The sequence below is a fragment of the Desmodus rotundus genome, chromosome 7 (assembly GCF_022682495.2).
Source record: "Desmodus rotundus isolate HL8 chromosome 7, HLdesRot8A.1, whole genome shotgun sequence".
Classification (NCBI taxonomy): Eukaryota; Metazoa; Chordata; class Mammalia; order Chiroptera; family Phyllostomidae; genus Desmodus; species Desmodus rotundus.
In genome coordinates, this window is record NC_071393.1 from 8,964,398 (window position 1) to 8,978,769 (window position 14,372).

Consider the following 14,372-nt stretch of genomic DNA (forward strand, 5'->3'; position numbering starts at 1 on the left):
GACCCAAAAGGATCAGTAGGATGCACAGTCTTAGAAAAACCCAACTCAAATCCCTACCCTATAGCCAGCAGAGCGCTCCCGTGGGAGGAATAAGCAGACAGAGGAAAACTGTTAAACTTCAGAAAAGATGAGGCATTCACGAGGATGGGACACTGTGTCCTCACGGGGTGGAGGGATGAAAAGAAATCAGAGGAAACTTTGCCACAATTCTAATTCGTCCCCCTAATTCCGAGGGGTGCTGCACCTAAGACCCTGTGGGAAGCATTCACGGAAAAGGCAGATCTGCGATTAGGTACAGCCGTGAGATGGAAACACAATCACTGAGCTCCAAACCACAGTGCAAGCAGGGAACGCCAGACAGAGTACTGCAGGACGCACAAGCTCAGTGGACGGAGAGAACGCTCCGGAGAACGGCAGTTTTGTAGCTTATGTCGTACATCAGAATCAAAGGAGGAGAGGTAAGGTGGAGGGTGGAAGAAAGCAAAGTGGGAAATAACTGACTGTTGTTTCTCTTTCCTTCCCTCCCTTCCTCTCTCTCTAAAATCAACAAACCTCAGGTGAGGATTTTTAAAAATTTAAAAGAGGCTCTTGGCCAATGCTAGTATTTGAACTTGAGTGAAACAGGTCCGCAGAGTTTCCGATAAAACCCCTTGGGTTTTCCCAGGGAAAATAAACCGGAGGATTGATGAAGAATCCCCGGGGGCTTGTCAGGCTTTGGCTACTGATGAATTACAGGAAACCTGGCCCAAGGCAGGAGAGGCACGTGTCTCCTGTGAGCACCTGGGCCTCCCCCTGCTTCAAGGACAAATAATGGAATAAGCTCCTTCTTCCTCCACTGTCTCATCTGAGCTGTGTGACAGCTTGTGAGGCGGGCAGGATAAGTACACTTTGCCTTTAATATCAACGAGGAAATGAGGCCCAGAGAAAGCAGGCAACTGCCCAAGATCACGTAGCTAAGTAACTGACAGCATCTTAGAACCAGGTTAAGGCTGGTGCCACCATCCGTGAAGACTCCACATGAATAGCTGACCTCAACCTGGATGGAAAATGCCATTGTGGTAGATAACAAAAATGGCGATAATACTTGGGATGGAATAGATTCCCCACCCCTTGGATTGGGGCTGGGCAGTAAATTGCTTTGATGGACAGAGTGAACGGATGTGACATTTCCCAGTTCCCAGAGTAGGCTTCAAGGGTCCTTATAGCTCCTGTCACTCACTGAAAACTCTGCTGTTGCCACATGTGTAAGCTCAGACAAGCTTGTTGGAGGAAGAGAGACCAGGTGGAGCAGAGACAAGTCATCCCAGCTAAAGGCCTCCTCGATCAGCCCACCCCTAGCCAAGGTAGTAGCTAACTGCAGACCCAAACTGCCCACTTGCAGAATTATGAAGTTCGACAGTGACTTCAAAGCTGCCTGATACATCAAAAGGACAGACGGTTTCAAATGTCATCATTGACCCAACCTCAGTCAGACTTGGAGCGCCCACAGAAACAGGACCTTAGCCCCCAGTGAGGCCAGAAGCTCAATCTGCTGTCTCACGGTCAGTCCTCTGGGGGACCCACCTGTCCTGCTTCCAAAGCGGAGACCTCAGATGCTTCTTGCACAATGAACAGACAGGCGTATTTGCATCCGGTCTGACGTGACCATTTTACGAGCCCTTGGTTGGTTGACTAAATCCAGCACAGGGTCGAAGAGCGTGGACAGACAGACAAATCCAGGCACAACTATAATACTCAACAGTCACTCTCCCATTGCAAGCCTCAGTTTCTTCATCTGCAAAATGGGGAGTAAGTAGTAAGAATCCTCACCTCGGAGAATTGCTATGAAGCGGAAATCACATACTAATATGAACTGCTTGGTACAGGGGCAGCAGAGAGTCATGTGTGAGATACTGTCACTTCTCTGTCATTGCAAACTCCGAATGTCAGGCCGCCTAGCATTTTGACCGCTCTTGTATTTACCAGGGGAGGATGTGACATCCTCACACTGTCATAAAAAGTTAAAAGAACTGGAGAAACTCATAGCCCAGGGTTCCCAACCTCAGCACAATTGACATTTGGAACCAGATAATTCTTTGCAGTGGCAGTGCGGAGGTCCGTCCCGTGCACTGTAGGGTGCTTAGCAGCGTCCCTGGTCTCTACCCACCAGATGCTAGGATCAACCTCCTCCTCAGCTGCGATGGCCAGAAATGTCTCCAGCACTGCCCAGTGTCTCTTGGGGGACAAAGTTGTCTACCTAGCCACCCTCTGATGCCCAAGAAACAGGGCGGAACTTCCTCTATCACAGAGGACAGCAAAAGGTGGAGAGGGGCAGCTAAAAATAATGACCTCCCAACCAAGGATCATAAATCACAGCAGAGGCAGCTCCCTCACCCAGATGATGCCATCTGCTTCCAAGGTGGGGCAGGAGGCAGAGCAGGGAGGGAAATGGCGAGGGCAGGAAGACATGAGACCAGGTGGGGAGGGAGGCTGGTCTGGAAAGCCGAGATGCCAAGACAATACTGCCTTGGTTTGGGTTCAGACCCAGAAGCAGACCCTGTGGTGAATTGACTCCAGGGATTCAAGTTCCAATTCCCGAACACATCTGAGTGGCCTTTCTCCTCTGCCTCCCCACCTCTCCATCCTCCGTTCTCATACCACAGGCTCCAGTCTCCTCTGGCCAGTTCCTGCTCTTCCTTCCTCTTAAAGCCCCCTTCTTGCCTTTCCTCACCTAGCTCATGTTTACTCATCCTTCAGGTCCCAGGTTAGAGCTGCCTCCTCCAGGAAGACCCCTGGCTTCCCCAGGTTGAATGGGATGCCTCCATCATGTGCACTCCCACAGGCCTTGCTTGATCTGCAGGGAGCAGGAGCCCCAAACCCAGACACCTGATGTTATATCCGAATATGGTCACCAAGACATAGCTATAGACTCTCAAACAGATGACATTCATCAATCAACTTTTAACTTTTACCCTCGACTCAGGCCATTCTGCCTGCGGTGCACTATGAATCAATATTTTAAAAAGTCCTGTCATTTCCTTGTGACAAGCATACACAAATGGCGCCATTGTGGGTGGGTGTTAAATGCAGTCTCAATACTTGTAAGCATTACACATACAGTAGAGAGTTTTGTCAGCCGTTTTGAAATTTCCTCATTTTCCCACGAGCCTCAGGAAATGAGGGTGGTCTGGCGGTCCGGTCTGCTCTCACTCAAACGCTGGGCTTTCCTGTTGGCTAGGATGGCCTTTCCAACCCTCTCCGCCCATTCAGACCCGCCCTGCCCCCTGCAGTGCCCACAATGGGCGATTTCCTGAAGAAATCCAGACTCTGCCCAGGACTGCTAGGGTGGGCGGGACCAGGGCGGAGCCTCCCCCTCCCCCCCCCTCAGGGTCTTGGCAGAAGGACCTTCCTACTGGAAAGAATGGCTGGGCTCCACCCTGCCCAGGCCTCCTACCTGCTGAGGCTGCTGAGACGCTTCAAGGCACCACCTCCTCCACCTCCTCCACCTCCTCCTCAGGAGCCCAGCGGACCCAGAGGGCACCTCTCTGCTCACCCTCCCAGAGGCCCGCCCTGCTCCAGCTCCTGGAAGCCGGGCACTGAGCTGCTCTGACCCCGTGAGCCCTCCCCCCAGGGCTCTGGGCCATGAGAATCAGTCCAGGTGTGTCCCCGGGGCCCTGTTACCCAGGCCCAGTTGGCCCCATGATCCTGGGGCTGCTTGTGAGGCCTCAGTGCTAAGCTGAGGGTAGGGGACAAGGTGTCGCTGAGAAACGGCTCACTCCCCACTGGGCGCCCTCGCCACCTGTCTACAACTAGAACGGAGAGCTCATTAGATACTCAGGTTCCAGGTCCCACGGGAGGATGATCTCCAGGAAGTTTCTAGAAATTCCTTGCTTCCCTCCTTTTTTCTTTGTTTCAAGGCACACCAGTGATTCTCACAGTTGGGCAAGTTGAGGCAAGAGTGAAGGAAAGTTCTGGAAAGGAGTCTCTGGGGGACCGGGAGCCTGGGGGCTGGGCCAGGCTGCCAGGAGAACAGATGGAGAAATTCAAGGACAAGTAGGAGGACTCGCAGATGGGCAGCCAGCCAGATGGTTGGGCAGGCAGCAGCCCGTTGTGTCCCCTGAGTCTTCACCCACCTTGTGATTACATGTTTGTCTATTTGTTACCACTGGGGACCTCACTGGAATATCAGCCTCAGGAGGGCACCAGCAGTCTACCCTGTCGCCAGCGATGTCCCAGGCCTAACACAGTCCCTGGCACATAGTAGGTGCTCAATAAATATCTGTGGAATAAATGAGTGAATGAAATGGATGCATGAAACAAAGGATAGGCAGACCTCAGATAAGTGGATAAATGGTTGGATGGGATGGATGGATAAATGGATGGACGAATGGACAGGTGGATGCATGGACGGACTGACAGACGGGCAGAGGACAGAGAGGCGGATGGATACAGGGCTGGTGTTCCAGGGAGCCTCCTGTGCAGTCCTCTGGCCTATCATTCCATCCCAAGAGACCCTCTGACCTTGAAGTTGCTCCCCTTCCCTCTACCAGCCTGGCTTCTCCCTGTGTCCACCCCCAGACAAAGAATATCTACTCGGAGAGAAAAGCTGCCCCTGGGGTCCTGCCAGAGCGCTCCACAGGCCAGGCCCAAGCTGTCCGGAGCAGACCCAGAAGCCTCAGACCCAAAGCGGAAGAGCGCACTGTGACCCAGACCCTTTGTCAGTGCGCGGGGCCTCCAGATGGGGAGGGAGGTCCGAATTTTCCAAAAGGCCCAAAGAATAAAATAACTGCACATTCCTACTACCCGGCATTAACCTTGGCTAACATTTTGGCCTTCTAGCCTTTTTCTAGACATTTGCTTTTTTTTTTCCCCCTTAAATAGATTGTATATTTTAGAGCTATTTTAGGTTCACAACAAAACTAAATGGGAAATACAGAGATCCCCCATATGCCTCCTGCCACCCCCAGCACACACAGCCTCCCCCACCACCAACATCCCCCAGCAGAAGGTGCGCTGGTCAGGCTGATGAACCTGCACTGACATGTCACCGTCACCCAGAATCCATGGTCTTCCCAGGCTCACGCTTGGTGGTGTACATTCTATGGATTTGGACAAGTGTGTAATGACAGGCACCCATCGTCTTGGTATCATATGGAATAGTTTCAGGGCCCCAAACATTCCCTGTGCTTTGCCTAGTCCTTCCTCCCTCCCGACTAATCCCTGGCCACCACTGACTTCACCGTCTCCCTGGTTTCCCCTTTTCCAGAGTGCCCTATAGTTGGGATCCCACAGTAGGCAGCCTCTTTAAATTGGCTCCTTTCCCATAGTAATATGCACTTAAGCTTCCCCTGCGCCTTTTCATGGCTTGTCAGCTCATTTCCTTATTTCTCTGTAGCGCTGAAAATTATTCCATTGTGTGAATGTGCCACACCTTATTAATCCATTCACCTTGAGGTTGCTTCCAGATTTGGGTCATTATAAATAAAGTTGCTATAAACGTCCGTCTGCACATTTTGTGCGGACGTGATATTTAAACTCGCTTGAGTAAATCCCGAGGAGTACAGATTGCTAGATCGCAGGGGAAGCGTATGTTTAGGCACATACGTTTTCAGATGACATCGTTCGCATGTGGATACACTGTTCCTCCAAAGACACGCTGGCATTTATTGACCGCCTACTATTTGCAGGAGGTGTTTCTGTGCTTTTTGCACAAATATCTTATGACACCCCCACAGCCGCTCTGAGATACAGATATTATTAGCTCCATGTTGCAGACAAGGAAACTGGACTGGGAGAAATTAAGTAACTGGCCCACTAACACAACCTTGGGGCCAGGACTTGAACCCGAGCAGTCTGATGCCAGAGCCTATGCTCTTAGCCACTATGCTGGGGGGGGGGGGGAATAAAGTCATTTAGGTGAAGCTGAAGTTTCCTGTGACCAGGACCACGATCTTGGTCCCTACCAGCCTTCCCTAGCAACAGGACAGCAAGGGCATGGCTGAGGGGTGGCCCACCCTGAAAGCAGGCAGTGATGAGCTGTGCTGTCTGTAGAAAAGTTGACAATCCAATCAAACGGACTCAACCAACCTGCTTTTCATTACCACTGTGCGCTGCCCATGCTAACCAAAGCTAGTGACCAGATACTCATCCCTGAGAAAGTATTTTGTTTGTCTAGATTCCAGACCATTGATTGCTGCATTGCATTGTCTTGAGGTTTAATAATTAGCTTCCAAATAGCCCATGTTTATTATTTATTCTTTAATGAACACACCATTCTACCTGGAAGGGAATTCAGAGAACTAGCCCACCCCTCCCCGCCGCCAGCTAGGCACCGGCCCCTGACACAGGCGGACTCAGCTCCCCACAATTGTTCTGCAAGTTCAAAAGTGCATAATGGTTTAGAACTGTTCACAGTCACTTCCGGCTCAGATTGTGTCTCCAGCCTCTGGGATGATACAGGTTCTCATGTTTCAACAGCAGATTCAAAATAAGCAGGGACTATCGAAGTAAAGAAACAGCACTTTTGTTACTTCTGTCATTCTCTGCCGCCCCTGGGAGTGGCGTTTCAAATTTATTTATATTTAAAAAGCATGAAATGGAGTGCCAAGGACTAGGAAAATAGTTTTGTTTTTTGTTAAGCACAATTTTTTAGTTCATTTGTGAACTACTTTACTGAATTTGAACATATCTTTAAAATGGAAATTTATTCTTTTAACATTATTGGCTTAAAACCAAAGAACATATGAAAATAATACTTATTATCACGGCATTGTTACTGAAAATAACTTTGTCACGTAGAGGAGAAGGTGTTAAAAGATCTGTTCTAGGTATTAAATGTCCTCTAACCTCTCTGCTCACTGCGCTTCCTGTGTCTCTTTTCAGTCTTGCTTTACACCGAGACACATAAATACATACACATATATCGATGACGTACATAGAGCATTATTTTGTACATGTACAAATAGTTAATACACATGAATATCATTACTGTTGCTACCTTATTCTGTAACTTTCTTTTCTCGCTCCACAGGCTGTGTGCAGACCTCACCATAGAAATGCGCGTAAACCGGTGCTGTTTTAAGCAGCTCTGCCCATCTGAGAGACTACACTTCCCCTTCCTGACCCGGTCCCGATGGGCATTCAGGCCGCTCCCAGTTGGTTACTATCATAAACACTCTGCTCTGAGCAGGAGGCTCTCCAGGCGTGGCAAGGTCAGGGGCAGGCAGAGTGTGCAGTTTAGAAGGCCCGTCACGTGCCCTCCTGGAGGCCGTCTCGCCGTCAGCTCCTGCCAGTCCGGGGTTATTTTCACCCTTGCCCTTTAGCTGGACGGCCCAGGGCCAGGTCAGCCCCGCGTGGCTTTTCATCTCACATAGCACTCCCGCATGGGTCCCGTGACCCCGTGGCCATCACCAACCCGGCACCACGAGGCTTGTGATCTGGGCTATGTAGGCAACTCCCCGACCCCAACACACACGCATGCATGCACACACACATGCATGCACACACACACTCCCAGCCCTCGGTCTCTCCATGCCAAGGAGCGATTTCCAGGCCCGATCGTATGACTCTGCCCCGTGTTCCCGGCTGGCAGCCAGGGCCGGGGATTCCAGGGGTTCTCATTGGCCACACTCATAGCTTTTCCTTCTCCCTTCAAACACTCTCCTGGCCATTGTCCGTGCCTGTGAGGAACACCAGGCACACCCCAGTTCAAATCCTGGACATGGAGAAACTTGCTGTGTGGCCTTGGGCAACACGCCTAAGCTCTCTGAGCCTTGGTCTCCCCAACCATACAAAAAGGATCATCACCTACCTCACAGGACAAGTAACAGAACCACCCATAAAGTCGACTCCCCCCTGCCCTTCATATACCCATCTGCCTCCCCAGCTAGCCGGCATCATCTTTGAGGATGGGGACAGCATCCTGCTCCCTGGGTCCCCAGAACATGGCCTGAAGTAGGTGCTGGGTCACTGGAGAATTAACAAGTGATAAATGAAATAATTACAGCTACTGTGTTGGGTCCTTACTCTGCTGGGCACCATTCTTCTTCTTCCTTTTTTAAAAAAGATTTTATTTGTTTATTTATTTATTTTTAGAGAGAGGGGAAGGGAGGGAGAGAGGGAAAGAAACATCAATGTGTGGTTGCCTCTCACACACCCCCAAGTGGGGACCTGGCCCGCAACCCAGGCGTGTGCCCTGACCAGGGATTGAACCCAAGACCCTTTGGTTCACAGGCCGGCACTCAGTCCACTGAGCCACACCAGCCAGGGCTGGGCACCATTCTTTACGTACATTTTCTCATTTAATCCTCCTATGGCCAGAGGAGTAGCCGCTGTTATTTTTCCTGTGAGGTAGGTGATTGTCCTTATTTCGTGATTAGGGAGAGCGAGGCTCAGAGAGCTTAAGTATGTTGCCCAAGGCCACACAGCAAGTTTCTGCAAGGCCAGGATTTGAACTGGGACGCCCGTCCTCTGCTGGTGATACTCTGTAGTCCCTGCCATCTGTCTAGGTTAGGTTCAGGAGCTTTGAGATGAGACAGGTGCCATTTTTATCCTCAATACTTCAGCCACACTAGAAAGCCTTAGGCTGTTGCCATCTTTTGCTGGGATTACTGCCCATGCCCCTCACTGGCCTCTGGCCTGCTCTTCACTGCCATAGCCAGCATGATCTTTCTAAAGCACAAATCAGAATTTATTTCCCCCTCCCCATTGCCCAACTGCCCTAAGTTGTCTGACGCCCTGCTGACCCCTTGACCCAGACCTGCCTTTGTCTCCAGGTTCAACTCTCTTTACCATCCACTCCCCCCACCCCCACCCCCACCCCAGCCTCCAGTCCCAGCGCATCAGACTTAGGCTAAAGTTTAAGATCTGCAGCTCTGGGGACGTACAACTGGGGGAGGGGGTGTAAAGGAAAGCAATTTCTGAATATTCTCATTTAAAAAGGCAAAACACATCGAGCACTAGATCTTTTCCAAACCCCAACAGCTCCCTCTTGCTCGCCTGTCACTGGGATGTTTTCTTTCATGGGGCGGAAGCATCCTCAAAATGCCCAAGTACCTCACTGTTCACTTATTTGAAGGAGGAGGAGGGAGGAGGAGGAGGGAGGAAGAGGAGGGAGGAGAAGAAGAGGGAGAAGAGGGAGGGGAGGAAGAGGAAGAGAGGCAGTTCTGTCACCTGTGTTCTGGTGACAGATGTGTCCTTATGCTCAGGTTCCAACCACTCATTCAAAACCACACACTCTCCTCCCCTGCCGTCCTGTCTTTTTCATATCTTGTCATCTGTCTGTTGACCACTTAGAGAAGGGGTGACAGGCTCCAAGCCATTCCTGCCCTTTCCGAAGTTGCTCTGCAGTCCCCTCTTTGTTATGGGTTGAACTGTGGTCCTCCTGCCCTGCCTCCAATTCATATGTTGAAGTCCCCACCCCAGGACCTCTGAATGTGACTTTATTTGGAAATAGGGCTGCAGCAGATGCAATTAGCCAAGATGAGGTCATACTGGAGTGGGGAGGGGAAATTTGATATGACTGATGTCCTTATAAAAAGAACACCACGTGAAGAAGCAGACAGACATGGCAGGCGTAGAGGGAAGGGGATGTAAAGACAGGGAGAATGCCTCCCTGAGGCACCCAGAGCTGAGTAAGAGAGGCTCAGAACAGAGGGAACCACGCCTGCCGACACCCTGATCTTGGACTTCCAGCCTCCCGAACTGGGGAGTGGTAAATTCCTATTGCTTCGGCCACTCGGTTGGTGGGAGTTTACTATGGTGGCCCTAGCAAACTAACACTTGTTCAAGACAGTTAAGATCCCACAGCCCACGCACACAGCGGGTTGCCCCTGCCTCTCGAATTCCAGAAGGGGGGCCATGGCACCCAGAGAGATCAGTCATGCGCCTGGGCTCCCTAGCGTATCCGGGCCTGAGCAGGGTTGACCTTGGAACTTTCCCAAGCTGCTCTTCCCTCCTTTCTGCTTTGACACATTCCCACGCTCCATGGGTGGAGATTCAGAGGGGAACAGAGTGTTTACTGCTAACGGCTCTAACTGGCAGGGGTTGGTCATTCAGGCAACTCCTGCGGAGGGTGGCCAAGGTCCCAGGAGGGGCCAGGGACTGAAGCCACCCACTTCGGTGGGTCTTGCGGCCTCGTGTGTGGGAGGACATGGCCGCCAGGCTGTCAGCTGGCTGCTTCTCTGCCTATGAAGGTCACAGTGGGGAAAACCCACAACCACATTCCTTCCAGGAGACAAAGCCACTGGGCAACCAATTTCCGATGACTCCGAGGCCCACTGCTTTCTCCTAGGATTGGACAGTCTCGAAAGTGCAGGAATGAGACCAACCATCTAATTAAAGGGTGCCCATGAGTTGTTGTCCCGCCGTTCTCTGCCACTGTGAGAAAAACGGCCCACATGGCACCAACCAGGAGGATGACTCTTGGAATTAAATGGACCCAGGTTGACATCCTGGCTCTGCTACTTACTGAACGATGTTGGGTGAGTAACTTCACCCCTCAGAGCCTCAGTGTCTTCATCGGGGAAATGGGGATTACAGGTGGGATTGCTTTGTTTGGTGAAAATGCTAATACACGTAAGAGGCTCCGTGCAAAGCTCAGATCGTGGGAAACCTCCAAGCGATGGTGAGGGTTGCTTTGATCAATTCCGAGAGACTTTGAAACCTGATCATGTACAGTCCCCTGGGTTTTCAAACTCCAAGATCACTACAGTGTTCATGCGGGTAACTGCGTGACTTACACCTCGGCCCTGAGGCCAGGAGGGCTGAGCCTGAGCCCACAGTGGGGTGCCCACCTCCTGAGACGGCTTACACAACTTAGGGTGAATATACAGTTCTCTTTAGAGAGAGGTTCTGGCTGTTATTAGAGTCTCAAAGGGGTTCCCTGTCTGCAAAGGGATGATCTATGAGAACAGTGTAAGCAGGCTGCTTGTGCCCAAGGGCCAGGAGAAGGGAACCAGCATTTGCGGAGCCCTGCTACATGCCAGGCTGGCTCACGCTATCCGTAGATTCCCCATTGGGCAAAGGAGGCACCATGATTCTTGTCTCCCAGGTGAGGAAACAGAGGCTCAGAGAGCTCACGCTGAGACAGACACTGGACTCGGTCACTTGCCTGTCCCACGGCTGGCAGAGGCGTGGGGTTCCAGCTCGGGCCTGCCTGATCCCAAGCTGGGTCTGGTCCTTGGCACTCTGCTGCCTCTGGGGAAGCCAGTGGGGTGACTCAGAAACACAGGCCTGCACCCAAGCTGTGCGCCATGGAACACACCACACCACGGCGTCAGAGGCCACGGGCCAAGCCCTGTCCAGTTCTGCAAATAACCATGCTCAGGCGCACAGAGAACCATTTCCCGGGGTAAATTCTCTAGCCTGCCTCCAGGAAGAGCGCATTTCCCTCTCTGCCATGTTCCCCCGGCACCTGGCTTAGCCCACTCCTGGTCCCTCTCTCATGTTCTGCTTTATGCTACGTCAAGGCCACACAGTCATTAGAAGCCCGGGTCCTGGGGGAAAGGAGACTGCCACTTACCAGCTACGTGACCTTGACTTATTCAGCTGACCCCTCTGGGCCTCACTTTCCACATTGATGCCTGAAGCTGAACGTCCCTACCTCACGTGACAGGGCAGACTCTTTGTCCTGTACTTTCTCCTATCAGGACATCTGCTCATCCCTCTCCATGTGTGTCCTCTTCTCCCGCTACTCCGTGAGCGGCAGTGGCGTTGGTTGCTATTGTCGTCATTGCGTTGGCATCACGGGCTGAGGGCACGTTAACACCCACCTTTCCCCCCACTTTGAGCTCTGGGAAGGCCGTGTTTGCTCATCTCCACACACCCACCACCAATCGTAATTGCTGGGGCACAATGTATTCTTAGAAAATGTTTGTTATTGAAAATAAACTCAAAGAAAGCCCTGCTTACACCATTGGTAATAAACATCTAAAATTCAGAGCCCCCAAAGACACTCCATAACAGTGCACGTTCCAGGAAGGGTCAGAGACATTTTGAGTGACTATCCGCCATGGGTTAGAGAGAGCTGGGGAAAGCTGGGACAGGAACTGCCCCTCAGGGCTGCACGCAATGGGGTCGGTCCAGTCACCCCATGCAGTTTTAGGATGAAAGACCTGTGAAATTTGTTCCCTGTGGTCTTTCTTATTATTTACACATTTATTGGGGACGAGAAGATCATCTACCTTCCATCCTTCAACCAGTAACCTTTTCACCCAGCTACATATCTATCCCATCTTTCCAGTTATCCAGCCAGCCAACCATCCATCCAAATATCCACTCAATTATTCATTTATCTGTCCATCTGTCTACCTACCCATCCATCTACCCACCCACCCAAATATCTATCCAATTATTCATTTATCTGTCCATCCGTTCCTCCATCATCCTTCCATCCACGCCCACCACAAACATAGTCACTGAACACTTTCTAGCTTTCGGGCACTGCGCTAGGCACTGTTGTCACCTACCAGTGAATCACATTCTGCAAGGGGATGCAAGCAAGTAAATGGCAATCTCAATTCAGTACAGCGTGGGCTGTGAGAGGAATGTGCACAAGAGGCTGAGGGAGGCTCCAAGACCTAGGAGGGTCAGGTGAGACTTTCTGGCAGAGGTGACGTCTCAGCTGAAGCAGGAAGGAGATGCAGGGGTTGCTGTGAGGGGAGAAGAGCCTTCCAGGCAGAAGGAACAGCATGTGCAAAGGTAAGGGCAAGAGAAAGGACACCGAGCTGGGGGGTTGATAAGCTGTCTGTGTGGATGATGGAAGGGAAAGCTGGAAGGAATGAGAGAACTGGCTAGAGTCGTGGGCCTTGGGTTGAGTTTGAGTTTGGGCTTTGTCCTAGGAGATCGGGAAGCCTTGGATGGATGTTAAAGAGACTTGAGTGAAGAGAGCAAGCTTTAGAAAGATCTTTTTTTGCAGGAGATCTCTCGCAGAAAATGGATTAATTCTTTGAACAAGAACAGCACGTGGGAGGCCAGTCATCAGACTCAGGAATGATACGAAGAAGACTTTGAAAGTCAGTCTTGCTGTCTCCTTGCCCAGAACCATTTCATGCCTGGCTGAACATCTCATGATGCTGCGGGGAGGGGAGCTCATCATTCAGACAGCCATTAATAGTCTCCCTGAAGATGCTTCCTTGAGGCTGTAGTGGGGAGTTCAGCCCCAAGACCAGGAGAGAAGACCTATAGTGCAAAATGATGGGCAAGGATGGCCCCTGGTAGAAAGAGACTTGGACTGTATCAGTCCACTCCCTCCCCTGGTCCTGGTGGAGGCTGGGGGGCTGCTTGCCCAGATAGGCAGCCAGGTGAGGGGGGTACATCTTATATAAACTGCTGGGGTAGCAGAGAAACCTGACCACATCCCTGCTTTCCAGAAGCTTATAATTATAGTAGGTATACTGGACCTAACATAAACAAAAAAGAGTGAGTTATCAATATTGAAAACTCAGGAAAGGGGGAGAGGAAAGGAAGGTAGAGGACCAACACCTCATCCAAATAGCAAGGAGTCAAAACATACTGCCTGTACTGGAGGGAATAAGAAATAAGAGTGAATGCATGTCTCAAAGTTGCCAAGGTAACCAACGCAGAACCAAAAATAGTGATAGACCTCTACTGGGAGAACGGGGTAGGAAATGTCAATAGATAAGGGGTAAGGTCGGAATATCAATAAATATCAACTATAAGCATGGGTTTGAGAGATTTGGAGATAACCACAGAGGAAACAGAAACACGGAACCACTGGGAAGCAGCCAAGAGTAGGAAGGGATGGGGCGGGGAGCTGCTTTCCAACGGAAGGCTTTCTCTCTCCTTTGGTTATTTTTTAACATTCAAACAGAGAGTTTGCACATTCGAACAGAGGTAAGACATAGCTAATAGAGTTCGTGGAGAAAGGCAAATGCAGAGCAGTTAACAATATTGGATTTGGAGCGAGGGGTCTATGAACACAACACAGAGGGGCCGTGAACTCAGATGGGAAAAATAATGACATCTTCACTTTACTGAACTCTCACTGAAGTTCAGCATTTGCTTTTCTCACGAGGAGAGGCAAAAAGCCACGGCGGCGTTATCTGACCTGTGACTCAGTCACCGATAGAAATCAGAGGCGCTTTCATATCACCCTACAATTGTTACAGATACCTCGAAATATGTATTCTCCTCACTATCTTGAAAATACAGCTTCTGTTGGACGGACTCCTAGCTCCTCTGGTTAGTTAACCCACGAACAGAGAAACACACACATTCCCATCTCACGTTTGTTTAAAGATGCAATTTTTCTGTAATGACATTTCAATATGATCGGTTCCTCCACAGGCCCATGTCATTTTCTGTGCACTGAAAACACATGCTTCCAAGGAGGGCTCTGCAGGCCTCACCAGACTGCCAAGGAGTGTGCGGCA

The 14,372-nt window shown here is 50.8% G+C and overlaps 1 protein-coding gene across 2 annotated transcripts in view; it reads right to left on the bottom strand.

The window, feature by feature from the left end:
• Positions 1-14,372, bottom strand: part of NOS1 (nitric oxide synthase 1) — a 155,240-nt gene that overhangs the window by 133,001 nt on the left and 7,867 nt on the right. The window lies entirely within an intron of this gene.